At 36.8% G+C, this 27,529-nt stretch overlaps 2 pseudogenes; one reads left to right on the top strand and one right to left on the bottom strand.

Annotated features, from left to right (window-relative positions):
* The first annotated feature begins 6,544 nt into the window (after positions 1-6,544).
* Positions 6,545-6,995, top strand: LOC133069879 (small ribosomal subunit protein uS15-like; annotated as a pseudogene).
* Positions 6,996-9,586: 2,591 nt separating this feature from the next.
* Positions 9,587-27,393, bottom strand: LOC133070698 (gastric triacylglycerol lipase-like; annotated as a pseudogene).
* Positions 27,394-27,529: the final 136 nt, after the last annotated feature.

Raw genomic sequence — 27,529 nt, 5'->3', positions numbered from 1 at the left:
TTTGTAAGAAAAGGTAATAGAATGAGATTTATAAAGTGAATTTTTTAAAAGAGAGAAAATAAATTTCAAGAGGTAGTGGAGGAGAGACAAAAAAAAAAAAACAAAAACAAAAAACTAAGCCAGATTAAGTGATGTAATAATAAAAATAGCAAGAAACAATACCAAAGAGTAAATTATGGAATGCATTATAGGAAGATATATTTTTTCTGAAATCCTTCAAGGAGAGGACAGTGGAAGACATATATTTAGAGAAATTTATGAGTTAAAAACAAAATAAATTAGATAAAATTTTATCTTCAAATAAATAGTTGAATACTATCTCAGAGATTTAAAAAAAGGAAAATAGAAAATATACAGATAAAAGTCAAAGAATAAATGTAAATCAAAAAGTAAAGCACAGATTTATATATGCTATATGACTCCACTTATTGAGTTTCTAGAAATTTAAAAACTAATTGTTAGCAACAAAAAGCATAATCAATATAGTTAAAGTGACTAAAGGCTGGGAGTGGGAGAATACCTGAGCTCTAAGGACAAATGGAAACTTTCTGGGATGATGGAGATATTCTATAGCTTAATTTTGGTGGTAGTTACATAGGTTTACACATTAGTCAAAACTTACTGGATAATATATTTTAAATCAGTGCATTTTGTTGTAAATAAATCTTACCTATGTTAAATTAATTAAAAAATAGCATCATAAGCTTATAAATATGGCAACCATAACCTTTAAAGGAGCATTATACAAGATATATAGTAGAAAGAAAAACCTACAGCACAAAAACACAACTTTTGGATATTGAGAGAAGATAATCTGTATGCACGTCCTGTGAAAGGAGCAAAGCTAAATTATGAGTGAAATTAATTCCATTGAAAGGGGCTCCATCTACAGTATACCTGGGTAGTAAACAATGCAAACCAAAAATGACTACAAATTTAAGCAGTTTAAGCAACATAATGTATTTAAAATATTTGCAATATGGCCTGGGAACTTGAGAAAAGTCACATTCTTAGCAAGTATACAAGAAAAATTTACAAAATTTGACCAGGGGTGTGCCTTCCAAGTTGATGGTATAAAATCCTACAAAAGACCCACTCCTCAGTAATGGCAATGAAAACTTATAAAATAAACTTTTTGATGATTCTGAAAATTAACCAAAAGCTTGCAAAAATCCACAGAATGTATGTTTAAGAAAACTCCTGAATCTTGGTAAGAATAATACATTATGAGGTGTTTAGCTTATGATATGCCTATGTCTTTTTACAACTTTGTAGTAGCTTTGAAAAACAGGACCCTTGCAACCAATGTAGCTTTGTAAATCAGTAGTTTAGCAGACACTGAAAGAAAGTGAATGGGATTGAAGCTCCTCAAAATGCCCAATTTCCAGAGAACTATTATAATTCGATTAGCCTGACAGATCTTGGAAAAGCCTTTTTCATAGAACTTGCTTTTATTTGCCCTAACTCAGAGTTAACCAAGTGTGAATAGCCCTGATTCATTCTTAGAGATTTAGGCGACACCATTAAACATGTTAATGTATGCATAGTTGGAGTCTGGGAATTGAGGAGAGTTAAGAAAAATATTTGCAAAAAGAGTGGAAAATTTTCCAAATTTATCTTTATATAAGAAGCTAAATAAACTCTAAGTAGGATGAACTCAAAAAGGTCCAGACCAAGAGACATAGTCAAACTGTCAAAAGACAAAGAACTCTGAAAGCAGCCAGAGAAAAGCAGTTCATCACATGAAAGGAATTCTTAATACAATTAACAAGTAACTTCTGATCAGGAACAACAGAGGTTAGAAGACAGTGCAATGACATTATTCAGTTTTAAAAAAAAAAACAATCAACTAAGAAGTCTATAATCAGCAAAACTATATTTTAGAAACAAAGGATAAATAAAGACATTTCCAAAACTCACAAAAAAGTAGAGAATTGGCCAATAACAGAACTGACCTACAAGAAATACTAAAGAGAGGCTTCAGGCTGAATAAAAAGACACTAAACAGTAACTTAAATTCACAACACCAAATAAAGAGGAACAGTGAAAAGAAGTATATAAGTATTCATAAAAGACAGTAAAAATATATTTTGGGTTTTTCCTTTCAACTTTCTTGAGATATAGCTCACACACAAAACTGTATAAATTTAAGGTGTACAGATAATGATTCAACTTACATATATCATAAAACGATTATCACAAGAAGTTTAGTAAACACCATCTCTTCTAGATAGAAAATTAGTAAAATAGAAAAACTTTCCTTATGATCAGAACTCGCAGGATTTACATTCTTAGCAATGTTCATGTATGATATATAGCAATGTTAATTATATTTATCATGCTGTACACTATATCCCTTAGTACTCATTTATGCTATTTTAAATTTAAGTTCACTTACATAGTTTATAATATTATATTGGTTTTAGTTGTACAATATAGTGATTCAATATTTTACTTTATTTTATTTTATTTTATATTTTTGACTTTTATTTTTTTATTTTTCTCCATTTATTTTTATTAGTTGGAGGCTAATTACTTTACAATATTGTAGTGGTTTTTGCCATACATTGACATGAATCAGCCATGGATTTACATGTGTTCCCCATCCCAATCCCCCCTCCCACCTCCCTCTCCACCTGATCCCTCTGGGTCTTCCCAGTGCACCAGCCCTGAGCACTTGTCTCATGCATCCATCCTGGGCTGGTGATCTGTTTCACCCTAGATAATATACATGTTTCGATGCTGTTCTCTCAAAACATCCCACCCTGGCCCTCTCCCACAGAGTCCAAAAGTCTGTCCTGTACATCTGTGTCTCTTTTTCTGTTTTGCATATAGGGTTATCGTTACCATCTTTTTAAATTCCATATATATGCGTTAGTGTACTGTATTGGTCTTTATCTTTCTGGCTTACTTCACCCTGTATAATGGGCTCCAGCTTCATCCATCTCATTAGAACTGATTCAAATGAATTCTTTCTAATGGTTGAGTAATATTCCATGGTGTATATGTACCACAGCTTCCTTATCCATTCGTCTGCTGATGGGCATCTAGGTTGCTTCCATGTCCTGGCTATTATAAACAGTGCTGCAATAAACATTGGGGTTCACGTGTCTCTTACAGATCTGGTTTCCTCAGTGTATATGCCCAGGAGTGGGATTGCTGGGTCATATGGCAGTTCTATTTCCAGTTTTTTAAGAAATCTCCACACTGTTCTCCATAGTGGCTGTACTAGTTTGCATTCCCACCAACAGTGTAAGAGGGTTCCCTTTTCTCCACACCCTCTCCAGCATTTATTGCTTGTAGACTTTTGGATAGCAGCCATCCTGACTGGTATAATGGTACCTCATTGTGGTTTTGATTTGTATTTCTCTGATAATGAGTGATGTTGAGCATCTTTTCATGTGTTTGTTAGCCATCTGTATGTCTTCTTTGGAGAAATGTCTGTTTATTTCTTTGGCCCATTTTTTGATTGGGTCATTTATTTTTCTGGAATTGAGCTGCAGGAGTTGCTTGTGTATTTTTGAGGTTAATCCTTTGTGTGTTGCTTCGGTTGCTATTATTTTCTCCCAGTCTGAGGGCTGTCTTTTCACCTTGCTTATAGTTTCCTTTGTTGTGCAAAAGCTTTTAAGTTTCATTAGGTCCCATTTGTTTATTTTTGCTTTTATTTCCAATATTCTGGGAGGTGGGTCATAGAGGATCTTGCTGTGATTTATGTCAGAGTGTTTTGCCTATGTTCTCCTCTAGGAGTTTTATAGTTTCTGGTCTTACATTTAGATCTTTAATCCATTTTGAATTTATTTTTGTGTATGGTGTTAGAAAGTGTTCTAGTTTCCTTCTTTTACAAGTGGTTGACCAGTTTTCCCAGCACCACTTGTTAAAGAGACTGTCTTTTTTCCATTGTATATCCTTGCCTCCTTTGTGGAAGATAAGGTGTCCATAAGTACGTGGATTTATCTCTGGGCTTTCTATTCTGTTCCATTGATCTATATTTCTGTCTTTGTGCCGGTACCATACTGTCTTGATGACTGTGGCTTTGTAGTATAGTCTGAACTCAGGCAGGTTGATTCCTCCAGTTCCATTCTTCTTTCTCAAGATTACTTTGGCTATTCGAGGTTTTTTGTATTTCCATACATTATTACAAAATAATGGCTGTATCTCCCTGTGCTGTACAGTATATCTTTGTAGTTTGCTTCTTTAATACATAATAATTTATATCTCTTAATCCCCTACCCCTAATTTGCTCCTCCCTTCTTCTCTCTCCTCACTGGTAATCACTAGTTCTCTAAATCTGTGGATTTGTTTCTTTTTTATAGTGTATACATTCATTTGTTTTGTTTTTTAGATTCCACTTATATTAAATTATATTGCATACAATTGATAACATAAACTATTTGTTTTTCTCTTTCTGATTTATGTCACTAAGCATAATACATTCTAGGTCCATCCATATTGTTGCAAATGGAAGAACTTCATTTTTTTAAATTATGGTTCAGTAACTTTCCATTGTATGTGTCTACCAGAACCTCATCCATTCATCTGTTGATGGAAACTTAGGGTACTTCCCTATCTTGGCTATTGTAAATAATTCTGCCAGGAACTTTGAGGGTGCATGTATCTTTTCAAAATCATATTTTCTCTTTCTTTTTTTACCAAGAAGTAAGATTGCTCGATCATATTGTAGTTCTATTTTTAGTTGTTTGTGGAGCTTTCTTTCTGCTTTCATAGCTGCTATAACAAGTTACATTCCCACCAACAGTGTACTAGTCTTCCTTTTATACCACATTCTCACCAATATTTGTTACTTATAGACTTTACAATTCACAGATGTGAGGTGATATATCATTGTGGCTTTTATTTCTATTTCTCTGAGGATGAGTGATATTGAGTATTTTTTCATATGCCTAGTGACTCTCTGTATATTTTCTTTGGAAAAATGTCTATTCAGATCTTCTGCCCATTTTTAAGCAGGTTGTTTGTATATATAAATATATGACTTCCCTGATGGCTCAGATGGTAAAAAAATCCGTCTGCAGTGCAAGAGACCCAGGTTCCATCCCTGGATCAAGAATATCCCTGGAGAAGGGAGTGGCTACCCACTCCAGTATTCTTCCCTGGAGAATTCCATGGACAGTGGAGCCTGGCAGGTTACAGTTCACAGGGTTGCAAAGAGTCAGACGCGACTGAGTGACTAATACTTTCATATGTATATATATATATATATATATATATACTTTCATATATATATATACATATATATATATATATATGTATACACATAAAGTTGTATGAATTGTTCATATATTCTGGGTACTAACTCCCTAAAGGTCAGGTAAGTTGCAAATATTTCCTTCCATTCAGTAGGTTTTTTTTTTTTTTGTCAATGGTTTCCTTTACTATGCAAAATTTTTAAGTTTAATTGGGTCCCATTTGCTTATTTTTGTTTTTCTTTCTTTTGTCTTAGGTGCTTATGTGCCCAGTCATGTCTGACTCTTTAGGACACTTTGGACTGTAGCCCACCAGGCTCCTCTGTCCACGGGACTTTTCAGGCAGGAATACTGGAGTGGGTTGTCATTTTCTCCAATCCCAACCCAGGGATTGGTCTCTGGCACTGCAGGTGGGTTCTTCACCACTGAGCCATTGGGGAAACCCTGGGGTTTTGTCTTAGGAGACAGATCCAAAACAATACTGCTCTGATTTATGTCAAATACTGTTCTGTTCTCTTCTAGGAGTTTTATTTTTTCAGGTCTTATATTTAGGTCTTCAACCATTTTGAATTTATTTTTGTATACGGTGTGAGATAATGTTCTAATTTCTTATTTTTCATATGGTTGTCCAGTTTTCTCAGCATCATTTATTGAAGAGACTTTTTTCCATTGCATATTTTTGCCTCCTTTATGTAGAATGTATTTTTTTTTAATTTACCATTTTAATAATTTTATTTTATTTATTTTTTTTTTGGGGGGGGGACTTATTATTTATTTATTTATTTGGCTGCTCCTGGTCTTAGTTGCAGCACATGGGATTTTTTTTTTTAGTAGCTGCATGTGGGATCTAGTTCCCTGACCAGGGATCGAACCCAGGCCCCGTGCATTGGGAGCGCTGAGTCTCAACCACTGGACCACCAGGGAAGGCCCCAAATGTATTTTTTTAAACATACTTTTATTTGTAATTTCTCAGCATCACTTATTGAAGAGACTTTTTTCCATTGCATATTTTTGCCTCCTTTATGTAGAATGTATTTTTTTAAACATACTTTTATTTGTAATTCTTTTTCCCATGTTATTATTTAAAAGACAATCATTATAATAACATATTGATAGACATAATATATCAACATGCAATTTATATGACAAGACTAATACTGAAAGCACAGAAATTGAGCTACATTAGTTCGAAGTGTCTATATACTCCTGGGGTTTAGTTGGTATTAATTTAAACTTGATTGCTTTAAGATGTCATTTGTAAACCTCCAAGTCAAACAAAAAAATAACCAAAAATGAGCATATAAGAAACAATGGGCTCTTTTTCTCTAACTACTGCTATCATGGGTCACATGCACGCTTCCGGGAAAAGTCTATCCCATTTAGATCTGCCTTACAACTGCACTGTCGCCACCTGGATGAAGATGACATCTGATGACATGAAGGAACAGAGCTACAAAATGGCCAAAAAGTTCCTGATTTCCTGAAAAATCAGCATGATTCTGAGAGAGACTCATATGGTGCTACACAAGTACGTTTTGTGACACGCAATTAAATATTGAATTCTTAAGTCAAAAAACTTGCTCCTGATCTTCCTGAAGGTATCCATATTTTACAGAAGCTGCTGTTCTTTTAAAGCATCTCAAGTGGAATAGAAAGGATAAGAATGCTAAATTGCTTCTTATTCTGAGTGAGAACCATAATCATTGGCTTGCTTGATATCATAAGACCAAATGAGTTTTCCCCTTCAACTGAAAATAGGAGTCATCTACAGCCTCTGCCTTAGTTCCATAAATTTGTCTATGTACTGAAGCAGCAAAGTCATTGTTTAATTAAAAAAGAAAGAAAAGAAACAACAACAGAATTAAATGGTACATTAAAAAGTCTACATATCACCAAAGATGTCAGTAAGGAATGAATAAAGGAACAAAAAGGCATGAGACATTTAGAAACTCAATAATAAAATGGGAGAAATAAATATTGCTTTCTCAGAAACTATGTTACTCCTAGATGGATTAAATACTCCAAACAAAAGTAGGAAGTCAGCAGAATAGATTTAAGTAGAAAATATAATCCAATTACAAATTCAGTTCAATCCCTATAGAAATCCCATGTGCCTTATTTGCAGAAATTGGTAAACTGTTCCTAAAATTCATGTGGAAATACAAGAGACCCTAGTGGCTGAATTGTAAAGAATCCACCTGCCCATGCAGGAGATGTGGGTTTGATCCCTGGGTCAGGAAGATCCCTTGGAGAAGGAAATGGCAACCCATTTCAGGAGATTTGCTTGGAAAATCCCGTGGACAATAGAGACTGGTGGGCTACAGTCCTTGGGGTTGCAGAAGAGTCAGACATGACTTAGTGAGTAAACAAACAAAAGCAGCCAAAACAATTTTGATAAAGAAAAAAAAAAGCTAGAGGATCCATTGTTCCTGATTTCAAAACTTACTACAAAGATAAAACAATCAAGATGATGTGGTATTAAGGATAGGCATACAGATTAATGGAACAGAAATAAGAGTCAAGAAGTACACTCGTATATCTATGGCCAATTGATTATCAACAAAGGTGCAAGGCAATTAAATAAGCAAACAATATTCTTTGCATAAACCAATGGAGTGTAACAATTGGATGTATACATCAAAAATTAAGTTGATCTCTTTCCTCATTCCATATACAAAAATTAACTTAAAATGGATCACAGATTTAAACACAAAAAGTAAAACTATAAAACTTTTAGAAGGAAAATAGGAAATGCTTCTGATCTTGGGTTGTTTTGTTTGCTGTTTAGTCAGTAAGTCATATCCAACTCTTTTGCAATCCAATGGACTCTAGCCCACCAGGCTCCACTGTCCATGGAATTTTCCAGGCACGAACACTGGAGTGGGTTTATCATTTCTTTCTTCAGAGTGTCTTCCTGACATAGGGATTGAACCCATGTCCTGCATTGGTAGGTGGATACTTTACCACTGAACCACCAGGGGTCTCTTGATCTTGGTTTAGGTAATGATTTCCTAGATAAGACACCAAAACCACAAGAGACAAATGAAAAATGATAAATTGGACTTCAATTCAAGCTTTTATGCTTCAAAGAACACCATTACAACAGTGAAAAGACAGTGCATAGAATGGGAGTAAATATTTGTAAATCATATATTTAATAATGGACTTATATTCGGAATGTATAAAGAAGTCTTACAATTCAACAATAAATAGACAAATAATTAACAAATGAGCAAAGGATTTGAACTGACACTTAAAGAAGCAAATGGCCAATAAACATATGACACAATTTAAGACAACCTTGTGTGTTTAGTTGCTCAATCATGTGCAACTCTTTGCAACCCATTGACTATAGCCCTCTAAGCTCCTCTGTCCATGAGATTCTCCAATCAAGAATACTGGAGTGGGTTGACATTCCCTTCTACAGGTGATCTTCCTGACCCAGGGATCAAATCTGGGTATCCTGCATTGCAGGTATATTCTTTACTGTCTGAGCCATCAGAGAAGCCCACGACATCTTTAGCCATTAAATAAATGCAAAATAAAACAAAACTGCAGTAATATAACATCTGATAACCACTTTCAAGGCTATGATCAAAAGATAAATAATAAGTGCCAAGATGTGTAATGGTCATAAACTGTTGTTGAGAATAACAAATGGTATAGCTACATTGGAAAACAGTTCAGTTCAGTCGCTCAGGTGTGTCTGACTCTTTGTGATCCCGTGGACTGCAGCACACCAGGCCTCCCTGTCCATCACCAACTCCCGGAGTTTACTCAAACTCACATCCATTGAGTTGGCGATGCCATCCAACCATCTCATCCTCTGTCATCCCCTTCTCCTCCTGCCCTCAATCTTTCCCAGCAACAGGGTCTTTTCCAATGAGACAGCTGTTCGCATCAGGTGGCCAAAGTATTGGAGTTTCAGCTTCAACATCAGTCCTTCCAATGAACACCCAGGACTGATCTCCTTTAGGATGGACTGGTTGCATCTCCTTGCAGTCCAAGGGACTCTCAAGAGTCTTCTCCAACACCACAGTTCAAAAGCATCAATTCTTCGGCACTCAGCTTTCTTTACAGTCCAACTCTCACATCTGTACATGACTACTGGAAAAAACCATAACTTTGACTAGACAGACCTTTGTTGGCAAAGTAATGCCTCTACTTTTCAATATGCTGTCTAGGTTGGTCATAGCTTTTCTTCCAAGGAGCAAGTGTCTTTTAATTTCATGGCTGCAGTCACCATCTGCAGTGATTTTGGAGCCCCAAAATATACAGTCTGCCACTGTTTCCATTGTTTCCCCATCTATTTGCCATGAAGTGATTGGACCGGATGCCATGATCTTAGTTTTCTGAATGTTGTGTTTTAAGCCTACTTTTTCACTCTCCTCTTTTAGTTTCATCAAAATGCTCTTTAGTTCTTCTTCACTTTCTGCCATATGGGTGGTGTCATCTGAGTATCTGAGGTTATTTGTCAGCAAATTGGAAAACATAAATTGGAAAATAGGAAAACATAAATTTCCTAAAAATATTAAGCATAGTTATCACATGACCCAGCATTCCATTTTCAGGTATATACCCAATAGTAATAAAAACATATATCCACACTAAAACTTTAAAGGAAGGTACATATCAACACTACTCATATTAGCAAATACCTGGAAACAACACCAGTGACCACCAGGGGATTAATAAACAAAATGTGGCATATATGTACAATGGAAGGTTATTCTGTCATAAAAAATGAAGTAAGTACAAACGTATTAATATGCTACAGCACAGGTGAATCTTGAGAATTTTATGCTAAGTAAAAGAAGTCAAACACACAAAATGCCTCATGATTATATGATTCCACCCATATGAAATGTCTAAAATAGGCAGATCCATACGGGCAAAAAGTATTAAAAGATTACTGGTTGCCCAGATTCTAAGGGAAAGGGACAATTGGGTTTTTCTTTCTGAGATTACAAATGGAACTAGATAGCAGTCATAGTTGAAACATAAAAATCCATGAAACAAGGGTTTTCAAAAATTGGCTATTAGGCAGCACAAGACAGTGATTTCTGAAAAAAAGTAAAAGGTGAAACAAACAAATTGAACCCCACAAATGCTCAGCTATTACCTAATGATCCCAGGCTGGCTGCAGTATAGAAACTCAAGCAAACCAGGAAAACCATGTAAGTTAATGAGACAGGGTTGAGACTTTGGAATCTGCCAACGTAGCTAGAGTCACCATGGGGAAAAGAGAGAATGAGAAATTGAGAGACCCTGAGAGACAGAGACATCCAGAGAGATTTAGAGATCTATAGAAGTCCCATATGAGTTCTTCAGCTTACTCCAGAACTGCATGTATTGGGCTTCCCAGGTGGCACTAGTGGTAAAGAACCTGCCTGCCAGTGCAGGAGATGTAAGAGACACTGGTTTGATTCCTGGGTCAGGAAAATCCCTTGAAGGATGAAATGGCAACACACTCCAGTATTCTTGCCTAGATAATCCCATGGAGAGAGGAGCCTAGAAGGCTATAGCCAGCTCATAATGTCACACAGAGTCAGACATGACTGAAGCAACTTAGCACACACACAAATATATGTGAAGAAACTGACTCAAAGCCTTCAATTAAGCCATTTGAAAGCATTCAAGATAACAATCCTTAGAGCAGAAGACCTTAAATAGTATCTGTCTCCACCAAATGCATTTGAAAACTTCATGATTAACCAGGATTGGAGTAATCAGAAAATAATTGACTCATAGGAAGGAAAAATTAGACTGACACTAAAAGGCTTTTCTGGTTTCTACTAAGGAAACAAAAAAGTAAGCCTCAAATGATCAAAATGTTTCCAAATAAGCTAACTGTATCCCACAAGAAAAGTTCAAAACTATTCCCAGAAATACAAGAATACTCTACCCAACAACAACAAAACAGTTACAAAGGCTGACAATCCATTAACAATTTCCAGTCACACCAAAACCCAGGAATTAGGCCTTATGGAGAGATTAATGAAACAACAAAAGGCTCAAAAGACAGATAATGTAATTAAAAGATAAAAGTTATTTTGATTGCATTCTATATGTCTTAGAGGCTTCTTTGGCAGTTCAGTGGTGAACAATCTGTACGCAATGCAGGAGACCCAAATTTGACCCCTGTATGGGGAAGATGCCCTGGAGAAGGAATGGCAACCCACTCCAGCATTCTTGCCTGGAGAATTTCACGGGCTACAGTCAGGGTTGCAAAGAGCCAACACGATTGAACAACTAACTCACACACAATGTCTAAGACAGAAAATGAGCATGTTAAGTATTAACATGTGCCGGGGTCCTTGCCCCAGCAGGATCCCGGGTAACCCTCAGGATGGATGGCGTCGGCGAATGAGAGAGAGACACAGTGAGACAAAGCTCGGGGCTGAGTCTGGAGTTTATTTTTGCACGGCCCCTTTATACCCTTTACAACATCTTTTTTGGGGAAGTGCATATTGCTTACACACAGGTCATCTCAAAACATTACAGCAACTTGACCTTCAACAGAAACTGGATATCATCCACATGTTTCTCATTCACAAGAGTCTTCTTTATCATTTGGCCTTCAGGCCTGTTAACATTTTATGGCTTGTACCTGGTGTGACTTTAAGCAACTTCAGTAGCCGACCCTGTCTTTTTTGTGGTTAATCTATTTTCTTTCTATTAGGCGTCATCTCCATGGGAACTAGATAGGATTACATTTTTACAGAACAGAAATGCGAAGGACTGCAAAAACAGCAGATATAGCACAAAACAGGCTCTTAGTCTAAAAGTTAACTACCTGCAAGAAGTCACCAGCAAATCTCTATCTAAAGTATTTTCTACTAGGCACATTTGTGACTATTATTTGTGGAGCTTTTCTCAGCCTGCGGAGGGACCTATGCTTAATAGTTTCTTTTCTTAGCGTACTGTGCTTAGGATGTTTAGAACAATCATGAGCATTTTTTGCAATGAGAGCACACATTTATCAAACAAGCCAGAATGCCAGCAAAAGGGTTTGAACTGAAGCATTTCCTTCATCCCTGGCCCCTTCATAGGGTACCAGCGTCCAGAAGATTTATTAATTAGGGTTTTAAGTTGATCTTTATTCAGTGAAAGAGGAGCAGAAGAACTCTCGGCAGGCAACACAAGAATCTGCAGCAGGGCAAACAAGAACAACAGCAGAAAAGGCGGGGAGAGGATACAGGTGGGTAGAGGCCAAGACCAACATGGAGGGTCCCTTATCCTAGACGGCCTTGCCTGTCAGGTTTTTTCCTCATGACCTCGTCATGGATGGGATCCTGGACAGCCTTGCGTGTCAGGTATTTTCTTCATGACCTCGTCATGGGTGGGACCTCCCATAATGGCTCCCGGCAAACATGGATGACAGAAAACCTATATAGAATTTTTGGAAATGAAAACTAAAGTGTCTGAGACATAATACACACTGTGTAGGATCAGCAGAAAATGAAATAGTGTAAAAGAAGATTGCCTGAAGACAAAATTATAACAATAAAAGACCTCTTGCTGGAAATATCTGCCATGTCAGAAACATGGAGTGACTTTTTTAAAGTACTAATGAAAAACTAAACACTAAAAACCTCGAATTCTATGCCCAGTGAAAACATTTTTCAGAAACAAAGGCAAAATGAATAGTATTCATAAATAAGAAAACTGATATAATTTATTATCAACAGCACGAGAAACATTAAAGCAAGTTTTATAGTGCCAAGGAAATGATACATCAGGATCTACACAATGAAACGCAAAGCACAAGTTATAGGACGTACACAGGAAAATGTAAAAGATGGTTTTTCTGTTTTTAATGGTGAACTAATTTAAAAGATAAATTTATTTTTAAAGAATAATAATATATTTTAGTATTGGTAACATGTCGACATAAAAATTGTGACAAAAATAGCACAAATTCTTGGAGAGAGGGAAAGAGAGTTTAATGCTTTAAAGATATCACACTATATGTTAAGCAGTACATATTACTTACACATAGACTATAATGAGTTAAAAAAGTATACAGTGCTATAAACCTTAAGACAACCACTAGAAAACAAAATAAAATGACATACCCAAGACAATGAAGGAGACGAAATAATAAAATATACACAATTAATCCAAAATAAGGCAGGAAAAAAGAGAACAAAGAACATATTGGACAAATACAACAAATAGTTTTAAACATAAACATCTCAAATATATTATTAAATTTAAATGGTTGAAACACTGTGATTAAAAGACAGGGGTGGTTAAATAGCATTGAAAGGAGAGATTCAACTCTTTATAAATAAAAACAAATGGAGAAAATGGATAGAAAAAGTATATACCATGATAATGATTAATAACAAACTGCTGCTGCTGCAGAGATAATATGGATTCTCTGCAACAGGATTAATTCATCAAAAGGACATTAAAAAACCTTAAAAGTTTATATACTTTGAAGAGTTTCAAAATAAATGAAACAAAAAACTGATAGAGCTCAAAAGAGAAATGGGCAAATACATTACAGTGGGAGATTTCAATATTTTTGTAATAATTGACAGGAAAAAATACAAAATCAGTAAGAACAAAGAAATCTTGACAATACTTTTGACCAACATGACTTACCTGAAGTTTAAGGAATACTCTACCCAATGGCAACAGAATATACATCCACTGCACATTCTTTTCAATGCATATGATACATTTACCAAGATGTATTCATATTCAGGACTTTAAAACAAGTCTCAATGAATTTAAAAGTATTCAGATCATGTTCTCTGGACAAACTAGAAATGATTTTAAATCAACAGAAAAATCCCCGGAAAATATCCAGAAAGATCACTGGAAACTATATTACACACTTTCAAGTAGCAAAGATCAAATAAGAAATCAAAAAAGAAACTGAGGTAGCTTAACTTGAATGAAAATGAAATCATAACCTATTCAAATTTATTTGACAGCTCTAAGGCAGTGCCTAGACAGAATCATATAGCAATAAATGCTTAAATTATAAAACAAAGATTAAAAAGTGATGATCTAAGAAATCAGGAAAAAAGAAATTACAAAATCCAAAGTTGGAAGAAAGGAAATGCTAAAGAGCAAATGGAAATCCATGAGCTATCTTAAAAAATATATAGATAAAATCAGTAAATTAAAGACCAGTTCTTTGAGAAGATTAATAATATTTATGAGTCTCTAATCAGACTTTCCAGGACAAAAAAAAAATGAGATGTAAAAAATCAATATCTAGAATGAGAAAAAGGACATCTTTTAACAGATGTTAAAAGAATAGGAAAAATTTGTTAGGCTTCCCAGGTGGTTCAGTGGTAAAGAATCTGCCTGTCAATGCAGGAGACACAGGAGACATGGGTTCAATCCCCGGGTCAGGAAGGTGCCCTGGAGTAGGAAATGGCAACCTGATTCAGTATTCTTGCCAGGAAAATTCTGTGAACAGAGCACGGTGGGCTACAGTCCATGAGGTCATAAAGAGTTGAACACAACTGAGCAACTAAGCACACAGCTAGAAAAGACTATGTATAATCTTATGACAATAAATTTTAAAACTCAGATGAAATGGGCACATTGAGGAAAGATTATCACAGTATGTTCATGCATATCTGGGAAACCCCATGGAGAGAGGAGCCTGGCAGGCTACAGTCCATGGGAGTCACAAGAGTCGGACACGACTTAGTGACTAAACCACTATCCATTCATAAATAAATAACTTGAATAGCCATATGTCTATTGAAGATATTGAACTTGTAGCTAAGTACTCCCAGCAGAAACTTTCAGTCTCAGATGGCTTTACTGGTAAAACAGATAAAGTATTTTTAAAAGATAGAATATTAATTTTACACAGTATCTTCCAGAAAAGTGTAAGAAAAGGACTACTATCCAACTCATTTTATGAGGACAAGTATTACCTTGATACCAAAATTAGAAAAACAGATTACAAGAAGAGAACTATAGCTAATAGACTTTATGAAGATACCTGCAAAAATATTCAAAATTTTTGCAAAATGTTAGTAGAGCAATAGAAAAAGCATAACACATAAAAGTTGGTACTGGCACAAAGACAGAAATATAGATCAATGGAACAGAATAGAAAGCCCAGAGATAAATCCAAGAACCTATGGACACCTTATCTTTGACAAAGGAGGCAAGGATATACAATGGAAAAAAGACAACCTCTTTAACAAGTGGTGCTGGGAAAACTGGTCAACCACTTGTAAAAGAATGAAACTAGAATACTTTCTAACACCATACACAAAAATAAACTCAAAATGGATTAAAGATCTAAATGTAAGACCAGAAACTATAAAACTCCTAGAGCAGAACATAGGCAAAACACTCTCCGACATAAATCAAAGCAAGATCCTCTATGACCCACCTCCCAGAATATCGGAAATAAAAGCAAAAATAAACAAATGGGACCTAATGAAACTTAAAAGCTTTTGCACAACAAAGGAAACTATAAGTAAGGTGAAAAGACAGCCCTCAGATTGGGAGAAAATAATAGCAAATGAAGAAACAGACAAAGGATTAATCTCAAAAATATACAAGCAACTCCTGCAGCTCAATTCCAGAAAAATAAATGACCCAATCAAAAAATGGGCCAAGGATCTAAACAGACATTTCTCCAAAGAAGACATACAGATGGCTAACAAACACATGAAAAGATGCTCAACATCACTCATTATCAGAGAAATGTAAATCAAAACCACAATGAGGTACCATTACACGCCAGTCAGGATGGCTGCTATCCAAAAGTCTACAAGCAATAAATGCTGGAGAGGGTGTGGAGAAAAGGGAACCCTCTTACACTGTTGGTGGGAATGCAAACTAGTACAGCCGCTATGGAAAACAGTGTGGAGATTTCTTAAAAAACTGGAAATAGAACTGCCATATGACCCAGCAATCCCACTCCTGGGCATACACACTGAGGAAACCAGATCTGAAAGAGACACGTGCACCCCAATGTTCATCGCAGCACTGTTTATAATAGCCAGGACATGGAAGCAACCTAGATGCCCATCAGCAGATGAATGGATAAGGAAGCTCTGGTACATATACACCATGGAATATTACTCAGCCATTAAAAAGAATTCATTTGAACCAGTCCTAATGAGATGGATGAAGCTGGAGCCCCTTATACAGAGTGAAGTAAGCCAGAAAGATAAAGAACATTACAGCATACTGACACATGTATATGGAATTTAGAAAGGTGATAACGATAACCCTATATGCAGAACAGAAAAAGAGACACAGAAATACAGAACAGACTTTTGAACTTTGTGGGAGAATGTGAGGGTGGGATATTTCAAAAGAACAGCATGTATACTATCTATGGTGAAACAGATCACCAGCCCAGGTGGGATGCACGAGACAAGTGCTCCGGCCTGGTGCACTGGGAAGACCCAGAGGAATCGGGTGGAGAGGGAGGTGGGAGGGGGGATCGGGATTGGGAATACATGTAAATCCATGGCTGATTCATATCAATGTATGACAAAACCCACCGGAAAAAAAAAATAATAATAATAAAAAAAAAAAAAAAAATCAAGAACAAGATGGCAGAGGAGTAGGTGGATGTGGAGTACATCTCTCTCCACAGATACATCAGGAATACAACTTCAGACACAGAAGTGCATGCAAAACACCAGCTGAAGTGGACAGAAGTACCTGACCAGTGGAAAAGAATATATAGAACCATGCAAAACTCGGTAGGATGAAGAACTAGGGGGGAAACAGGAGTGTTAGTAGGACTGGACCTGCCCTTTATGGGTGGGGGAACTGAAGCAGGGGTCCAAGCCCCACATTGGGGCAATTGTCTGAGTCAGAGGAGAAACATTTAAGGCTGAGAGTGAAACAGCTGATCTGTGGCAGCCTAAATGGAATGAGAAGCAGACAGTCCTTGCCGTGACCATACATACCCTGGACAGGGGTGCAGGTCCCCTGGAAGGCGCAGTGGCTAGGAGCTGGAGTTTAGGGATTGTGGAGCAATCCCAGGGCTAGGGCTGCTGTTGACTGTGGAGAGACGGATCAAGGGGATGTGAGGGTGGAGACTGTGGTGGGAAATGCCTGTGGAGGAAAAGCTGGGCAACCATGGAAGCAGGGCGATTTTGCTGAGTCACGCATGGTGGGTGGAGCCATCTTCATACTTCTCTCTCCCCACATGCCAGCATGGCAACTGAACAAAGAGAGGCTGGCCCATCAAATGCCTGATGCACTGAACTACAGAGGAGGACTCCAGCCAGGGGGCCATCTATGTGCCTGATGCACCTAACTGCCGAGAAGGGCTCCAGGCAAGGGAGCCCTCTAAGTGCCTGAATGTGCGGAGCTACGGAGAAAGACTAGCGAAAGAGGCCTTCTGATTGCCAGCTACAAGAGGCTCAAAAAAAGACTGATAAGAGTTATAACTCCTGCAGCGGAGGCAGTCTGTGTCCCTGCACACTGCTGCCAGGGTCCCCGCAAGCCAAGCAGCTCCACCACCTTTGTGGTGGAGCTCAACCCTCACTGCTCAACTCTCGTGCTCAAGCCTCACTGGGGGCAGAGCTGCCACAGGCAAAAAAAAGTCTTGCATCTATGCAAGATTCCAGAATTACTATAAAAGATTTTCATAAGGATGACATGTCTATTCAACAACACTAGTGGGATAAGTAAGTTAGAAATAAGATTAAGAAAGTAATTGCTTCTATATTAATGACATACCTAAGCCCACACTGATAGTCAACACATTATATAAAAGAAAACATAGCAAAGACATACAAAATTACTTATATTTTAATGATATATGTATATATATATACATATATATGTATAGCTGAAAATATAAATAGTAAAAGTTGTAAGCTCTGAGGAAAGGGAATTTATGGAAGCAAGTACACAGTTGGAAAGTGCTCAGTCATTATTCAATAGATTAACACAAATTAAAAGCATGATAAGAAACAACCCTGCACCCATTACAAAGACTAAAATTTTGAAAACTTAAGTTGTTTTCATGAAGTCAAACATACACTGACCAAATGGCTGTTGTTATGACCATGACAGTAGGATTTCCAGTAATTTTATTTATCTTTCATTATGATAATTTCTACAATATTCTTGCACTAAATATACAAGCAAAATAATGCCTATAAGTAAATATAATGGAGAGATAGAGTAGATAGAGACAAGGTGGCAGCAAACAGAAAGGAAGTTGAAAGGGGAAAAACCCATTCAACCTTATGAAATTTCAGTGCGTAAAATTAAAATGAAATTACATGATAGTAGTACTTGAAGGGGCTTTCCTGGTGGCTCAGACAGTAAAGAAACTGCCTGCAATGCAGGAGACTGGAGTTCAATCCCTGGGTGGGGAAGATCCCCTGGAGAAAGGAATGCTACCTACTCCAGTAATCTTGCTCGGAGAATTCCATGGACAGTGGAGCCTGGCAGGCTATACAGTCCATGGGGTCACAAATAGTCAGACATGACTGAGCAACTAACACAGACACACACAAAACTTGAAAGAGAAATACACATTATGGATTTGTGTATGGAAAAAAGGACTAATAATGATTTCAAAAACTGATGATAGATATAAGGGAAAAGGTGAAATAAACTGGGTGATGTGAGGCTGAGAACAATGCAGAATGCATCATCAAATTTCAGGGAATGCTGCATTACATACCCAAGCCAGTGAGGAAAATGGAACATTTTAATCCAGCAGGAGGCTATGTAAGCATCCCTCTTCTTCAGTATTATTCACATTTTCTCATTTTGAAAACTATAAGCATATGCTATAATGAATCACAAACCTTTAATTGTGTTAGTTTGGTGAAAGTAAGAGGATGCAGTAAAATTGTGTTTTTAATAGAAGTAGCTGGAGCCAGTGCAAAATAAATTTTAATCTTTTCAGCCAGTTGTGGATTTATTGAAAATGCTCCAAAAGCTGAAAGTAAACAAGAAAGTAGACAAGTTTACTTGAGTTCTGTCTTGCTTCAACTTTTCATTGTTACTTGGCTAGTTTACCTATGATTACATAATAGGGTTACTATCTTTACCATATATTCCAGAGCGGTCTCTAAAAGTTTTCTCTACAATTTACTTTGCACACTAACACAAGATTAATTTCTCGGAATTTCATTTTGTTTGTCTTTTTCCCAATCTCCCTGTGGTTGCTAATTCTATGATTTAATATTTAGTGACACCTGTTGTTTTATTTCATTAGTAAAAAATCTGGGTAAAATGAACCATTTCTCCTCCCATTGAAGAATTTCCCTTAGGCTTTCAGGATTATTTTTTAAATTTTAATTTGGTTTGATTTTGTATTGTAGTATAGTTGATTTATAATGTTGTGTTAGTTTCAGGTGTATAGCAAAGTGATTCAGTGTTTCATATATATTCTTTCTCAGATTCTTTTCCCATATAGATTATTACAAAGTATTGATCTGAGTTCCCTACACTTTATAGTAGGTTCTTTTTTATTTTCTATTTTATACATAATAATGTGTATATGTTAATCCCAACCTTCCTATTTATCATTCCCCCTTCACTTTTCTCCTTTGGTAACCATAAGTTTGATTTTGGAGTCTGTGAGTCCGTTTCTACTTGGTAAATAAGTTTATTTGCGTAATTTTTTTTTTTAGATTCCATGTATAAGTGATATCATATCATATTTGTCTTTATCTGACATCTCACTCAGTATGATAATCTCTAGGTCTCTCTATTTCATTCTTTTCAATGGCTAAGTAATATTCCATTGTAAACATGTATCCCGACTTCTTTATCCATTCATCTGGGAGGGACATAGAGGTTACTTCCATATCTTGGGTATAGTAAATAGTGCTGTAAGGAACATTGGGGTACATGTATCTTTTTGAATTATAGTTTGTTTGTTTTTTTCTTTACAAATGCCCAGGAGTAGAATTGCAAGGTCATGGGATAGTTTCCTCTCTGGGCTGTTTCACCTGCTTTTGCCTCCACTGATTACTTTAAATGTGGTTTACACTTACTGAGGCCTAGATACATCCTCTGCTCTTCTGGCCTCTTCTCCAAAAGAGAGGCTGGGCCATCTTTCTTTCAAGAGACCATCCATATTCAAGGTACAGTTCAACATTCTTTCTTTTTATCACAAAATCCTCCCTAATAATTGTGATCAAAGGAAATGTTTCCTTCCATGGCCACATGATTACTTTCAAGGCCCAGATGCTTTTGCCTTCACAGGTCCCTTCCTCCCCACTCCCATCCCAAATCTATGTAAAAACCATATTTTGTGACTGTGTTGACATAAACATGAACATGATCCAAAATGAATTATGGATTCATAATATCCAAATTATATTCCTCTACTCCTTTGATTTTGAAAGTAATTAAATATTTTGAGGTGCCCATAAAGTATTATGAACCCTAGGAGCCTGCTCTTATGCTAGGTTATTTAACTCTCTCCTCTGTGCTCTCCTCATTCTGGTTCACTTGACTGACTATAAGCCTGCTGAAAACATCATCCCTTTTGCAGCAATTCTCCAATAGTGATGATTTGTCCCCAAGGGTCATCTGGAAAAGTCTGGAGACATTTTGGTTATCATAACTGCAAGGACAGAAGGGGGCAGTGCAAGTATCCTACTATGCACAGGGAAGCCCCAACCCTGACCCCCAGCAAAATACCAGTAGTGATGAGGGAGACAAACCTTGCCTTATTAGATTGTGAGCTTTGAGAAAATGAGATTTCTTTAGTGTATAATATACATTGCAAATACCAGCCAACAAAGTACATTTCAAATAGTAGATATACTGCACATTTAAAGAATGAATACTTGAAGTAATTAGAAATGTTTTACTGTCCAAATGAAAAGTTTTGAAGCATCTGGTCTTTCAGGATGTAAATTAATATGCCTCATACTACCCTAGATGGGATCCCAGGCAAAGCGCAAACAAAACTCACTGGGCAGCAGAATGTCACTGATCAAAGAAACCATACCAACCAAACTTCAGACTTTTCCTAAGGAGTAGCAACACATCAACTTTCTGTTAAGAAAACACTATAAGGGCTTCCCTGGTGGCTCAGTAGTGAGGAATCCACCTGCCAATGCAGGAGACACAGGTTTGATCCCTGATCCCAGAAGATCCCACATGCCAGGGCAACTAAGCCTGTGTGCCACAACTACTGAGTCTGTGCCCTAGAGCCCAGGAGCCACAGCTACAGAGTCCACATGCTGCAACTTCTAAAGCCCATGTGCCCTAGAGCCTGTGCTCTGCAACATCAGAAGCCACCACAGTGAGAAGCTCACACACCCCAACCAGAGAGTAGCACTCACTTGTCACAACTGAAGAAAATCCCATGTGGCAACAAAGACTCAGCACACCCATAAATAAATAAACACTTTTTTTTTTTTAAAGAGAGCACTATGGGAAAAAAAATTTTTAAACACACATGCCAAGTCTTCAGTCTTGGAAATTCCAGTTGTAGAGAATGTTAGGTAACTCTAACACATACATCTTGTTTAGAATGTGTGGTATGATTGGAAAGATCACACCAATAGATGATGATATCCATTAATCATTTTTAAAGGATCATACACCTATATGCCATAATAAAGCAATACTCATTAGCTTTTAATATTATTTCTTTTTGGCTTGTCCGTATGTTCTAAATAATTGTAATGAATAAGTATACTTTCTAAAACAAATTCTTTTTAAAAAGAAAAGTTTTCTGTTATTTTAAAAATAAAAACTATAGCATAATCGCATTTCATTATTTCTTAGCATACCAGTAAGTGTTCCTTGGGAATGGTCCACATAATAAATTTGCTTTTGTCCTGTTTTCTTCACGATATAATCAATGGTGGCTGTAAGATCACATTTTATCATTTCATCAAACTGCATGAAACAAAACGAATAAAACTTGTTTTAATTCTTTAATATAATAAGAAAGTTACCTTCATATCTTAAATTATGGACTTAAAAAGCCCTCTGTAGGGACACCTGGATCATAGGAACTAACACTGATTCCACACTTCCTCTTTGTTAGCTACTAACATGTTACCTTCTTCTAAGCACCACTTTATTCCATGCCCACAAAATACCTTTGACCTAAAGGTATAACTATGGACATTTTAGAACGGAGGAAACAGGAAATGTGTCTGTGAGCATAACCAATATGTGATAGACTAAATTTCAGAGTGCTCTTGTTCTAGAGCCCAGCTTCTAAGATATAGCATTTTATGGCTTTCCCATAAGAGAATTATGAGAAATATACTATTTAAAAATATGTAGTAGACAAAAATCATTGTCAAGTGAGTGACAGGAAAGCCAAAATATGCAATATGTTATAATCATTTCTAGGTATACAGAAATAAAAGTAGAAAGTCAAATTATTTTTGGCAACTGCTGAGAGTTGATGCTATTATATTATTTGATTTTTCTGTGATAAAACCCTGGAGAAGGAAATGGCAGCACACTCAAGTATTCTTGCCTGAATAATTCATGGACAGAGAAGCCTGGTGGGGAATAGTCCATGGGGTTACAAAGAGTCAAACACGACTTAGGGCCTGAGCATGCATACATGCTGTGGTAAAAAGTAATCATGTACATATTTACCCTTGCCTTTTCCTCTCTTCTCTACATTTCTCTGAAAAAAAATAAAGCAAAAAGTAGTGGTGGGTTGGCAACGTGACGAACGTTTGGGAAACTGGAGTTGTTGTTCAGTGGGTCAGTTGTGTCCGACTTTGCAACCCCATGGACTGCAGCAAGCCAGGCCTCCCTGCCCTTCACCATCTCCCAGAGCTTGCTCAAACTCATGTCCATTGGGTCAGTGAGACCATCCAACCAGCTTGTCCTCTGTCATCCCCTTGTCTTCCTGCCTTCAATCTTTCCCAGCATCAGGGTCTTTCCCAATGAGTCAGTTCTTTGATCAGGTGGCCAGAGTACTGGAGTTTCTGCTACATCATCAGTCCTTCCAATGAATATTAGGATTGATTTTATTTAGGACTGACTGGTTTGATCTATTTGCGGTAAAAGGGACTCTCAGGAGCCTTCTACAACACCACAGTTCAAAAGCATCAATTCTTTGCCTCTCACCCTTTTTTATGGTCCAACTCTCACATCCATACATGACTAATGGAAAAACCATAGCTTTGACTATACTGGCCTTTGACAATATGGACCTATATTGGCAAAGTGATATCTCTGGTTTTTAATACACTGTCTAGATTTGTCATAGCTTTTTTTCCCAAGGAGCAAGTGTCTTTTAATCTCATGGCATCAGTCACCATCTACAGTGATTTTGGAGCACAAGAAAATAAAGTCTGTCATTGTTTCCTTTGTTTCTCCATCTATTTGCCTTGAAGTGATGGAACCAGATGCCATGATCTTTGTGTTTTGAATGTTGAGTTTTAAGCCAGGATTTTCACTCTCTTTCACTTTCATCAAGAGGCTCTGTAATTCCTCCTCAGGTTCTGCCATGAGGGTGGTGTCACCTGCATGTTGGAGGTTATTGATATTTCTCCCAGCAATCTTGATTCCAGCTTGTGCTTCATCCAGCCCAGCATTTCTCATAATGTACTCTGCTTATAAGTTAAACAAGCAGGGGGATGATATGTAGCCTTGACCTACTCCTTTCACAATTTTGAACCAGTCTGTTGTTCCATGTCTAGTTCTAACTGTTGCTTCTGGACCTGTGTACAGATTTCTCAGGAGGCAGGTAAGGTGGTCTGGTATTCCCATCTCTTTAAGAATTTTCTACAGTTTGTTATTATCCACACAGTTAAAGGCGTTAATGTAGTCAATGAAGCAGATGTTTTTTCTGGGATTCTCTTGCTTTTTCTATGATCCAACAGATGTTGGCAATTTGATCTCTGGTTCCTCTGCTGTTTCTAAATCCAGCTTAAATATCTAGAAGTTCTCAGGTCATGTACTGTTGAAGCCTGGCTTGGAGAATTTTGAGCATTACTTTGCTAGTGTGTGAGATGAGTGCAATTGTGAAGTAGTTTGGACATCCTTTAGCATTGCCTTTCTTTGGGATTGGAATGAAAACTGACCTTTTCCAGTCCTGTGGCCACTGCTGAGTTTTCCAAATTTGCTGGCATATTGAGTGCAACACTTTTACAGCATCATCTTTTAGGATTTGAAATAGCTTAACTGGAATTCCATCACCTCCACTAGCTTTGTTCATAGTGATGCTTCCTTAGGTCCCCTTGACTTCAAAGTCCAAGATGTCTGGCTCTAGTGGGGTGATCACACCACCGTGGTTATCTGGGTCATTAAGATTTTCTTTCATAGTTCTTCTGTGTATTCTTGCCACCACTTCTTAATTTCTTCTTCTGTTAGGTCCATACCATTTCTGTTCTTAATTGTGTCCATCTTTGCATGAAATGTTGCTTTGGTATCTCTAATTTTCTTGAAGAGATCTCTAAGTCTTTCCCATTATTATTTTTCCCTCTATTTCTTTGCACTGATCACTTAAGAAGGCTTTCTTATCTCTTCCTGCTATTCTCTGGAACTCTGTATTCAGATGGGTATATCTTCCCTTTTCTCCTTCGCCTTTCACTTCTCTTCTTTTCTCAGCTATTTGTAAGTCTTCCTCAGACAAACTTTTTGCATTTCTTTTTCTTGGGGGTGGTTTTGATCACCACCTCCTGTACAATGTTAGGAACCTCTGTTCATAATTCTTCAGGCACTCTGTCTATCAGATCTAATCCCTTGATTCTATTTATCATTTATATTGTATAATCATAAGAAATTTGATTTAGGTTGTACCTGAATGGTCTAGGTTTTCCATACTTTCTTCAATTTAAGTCTGAATTTGGCAATAAGGAGTTTATGATCTGAGTCACAGTCAGCTCCTGGTCTTGTTTTTGCTGTCTGTATAGAGCTTCTCCATCTTCAGCTGCAAAGAATATAATCAATCTGATTTCAGTATTGACCATCTGGTGATGTCTCCTGTGTTGTTGAAAGAGGGTGTTTGCTATGACCAATGCATTCTCTTGGCAAAATTCTGTTAGCCTTTGCCCTGCTTAATTTTGTACTCCAAGGCCAAACTTGCCTGTTGTTCCAGGTATTTCTTGACTTCCTGCTTTTGCATTCCAGTCCCCTAGGATGAAAAGGACAGGTTTTTTGGAGGGAAGCTGGGGAATTCTTTAGAATCTGGGGAATAATAGGAAATGATGTCTTTCAGACATATTTTCATTTTAATTCTTGTTGTTGTTTAGTCTCTAAGTTGTGTCAGGCTCTTTTGCAACCCCAAGGACTATAGCCTGTTAGAGTCCTCTCTCTGTTGGATTTCCCAGGCAAGAACACTGGAGTGGGTCGCCATTTCCTTTTCCATGGGGTCTTCCTGACCCAGGGATTGAACCCAGGTCTCCTGCATTGGCAGATGGATTCTTTACCACTGAGCCCTCAGGAAATTCTTAGGTGCATTAATAACCATACAAATTAAAGTCTAGAATAGCTTTTACATATAAACCTTTAAAATATTTAAAAATATTATTCAAGTTGCATATGTTAATGAAATACCTTTATTCCATTGAAATACCTTCCAAGTTCTACAAAATTATATCAATATTATTAATTTAAAAACAGATTTAACACATTTTATATCAAAATAAAACAATACAGACTTTTTCCCCTACCTGCAAGCCCAGAATTCTTTAGAATCTGGATCTAGGTATAAGTGTTTCCTGGACCAGGTAGTCCTCTGTCATTCCCCATCCACACATCATAACCAACATCTGCCAGAAGGAAGCCTAGGCTGTTGTTTGGAAGATTGGAAACCCAAGTGCTGGCAGTTATAAGCACGCCATAGTGTAGGAACACAACTGGCTTTTGGACTGAAAAGAAAGCATTGAAAGTATTTGATAGCAGAAAAATATATCTGAAAGTATAACAAAGGTCTTCAAGTCACTTTAATATAGTTAGGACTGATTGGATTGTATCCAAAAGAAATGTGCTAACTATTCATTATATTTATTTTATGCTAACATCACCTAGAGAAGGAAACGGCAACCCACCCCAGTATTCTTGCCTGGGAAATCCCATGGACAGAGGCGCCTGGTGGGCTATAATCCATGGGTTCACAAAGACTCAGACACAACTGAGCATGTGTGCACACACACACACTGAATACTGATATTATTCCTTAATCTTCAGAGCAAAAGAAGAACTGCAACATCATCTATGGGGTCCCATGTCCTCTTCTTATCCCACTTCCTGGAGCATGCTTTTCCTTAGTTACTGATTTTAATTTCTAAGGCTTACAATTTATATTTTTTATATAACTATATAAAGAGTTTACACTTCATGAAAAAATGAAAGAGAACTCTCCAGAAACAGGAATGCTTTGGGTCTTTAAAATCTCATGTGCAGATAATCAAAGAAAAAAATAAAAGGTATCCTCCTAAGCTTGAATAATGCTTGCTATAAGTACTTAAGGCAGAAAAGAGGAGTGAACCAGAACTATACTATTACACCAGGAAGAGCAATGATAATACACACTTGGGTAAACCGAAGAATACCAGAGAAAAACTCGTTGAAAATTCTGCGTGGGGCTTCTATTCAGAGGCTCTGAATCTCCACCCAGGTCACCAAATCAAGTTCACAGGCCAGTGTGTGCTTCACTTTGTTACAGAAGTCATTGTAAATCAAGTGTCATTCAGATCCTCAGCATAATGTTCAAAAAGGTTTGATGTTTTTTTTTATGAGTAAATTAATCTCATGTTCTATGATTAGAATATATCTGATTGAATTGTATTTGATTCAAGATTTGAGACACTCAGCTTTTTCCATCACATAAATCCTACTTAAATAATTAGCATTATTCTTCCCATTAGGAATCCAGTTGAGCTGAGGATGTAACCATCTGCAATGATAACTTCATACTCTTCACTTGGGTAATCCCAGTAGGAAATTATCTGACTCTGAATGGAGAAAAGACAGAACATTTAGTTTTATGAGTTTACTTGGCCGATTTTATGATTCTTAAAGTAGAATTTCTTATTGGTAGGGTAACATATATTATGTAAGGAGAGCTTTCAGATTTTATAACAAAAGAAATTTTAAAAGAATGAATGAAAGTAATAGTGACAGTCTTTGGAGGTGTTTTCTTAATTAGTGAGAGTAATAACTTACAACATCCATATTGGCCTCAGGATTATTAGCTTTTTTCCCAAGGAAAACAAAATGCATTTCCAAACACATGGAGGACACACATTGTTTTAAGTAACCACCACATTTTCAACCTACTAAGGAAAAAAGTTATTAGCATGATGCAGTAAATGTTTCAATAGAAAGTCAGGGTTCTTGTGCTGCTTTGCTATTTACTTCACAGAGTTTTTGTTTGTTACCATATCCTCTGGTTCTTTATTGCT

The sequence above is a fragment of the Dama dama genome, chromosome 15, assembly GCF_033118175.1.
Source record: "Dama dama isolate Ldn47 chromosome 15, ASM3311817v1, whole genome shotgun sequence".
Taxonomy (NCBI): Eukaryota; Metazoa; Chordata; class Mammalia; order Artiodactyla; family Cervidae; genus Dama; species Dama dama.
This window is presented reverse-complemented; position numbering and strand designations above follow the sequence as displayed.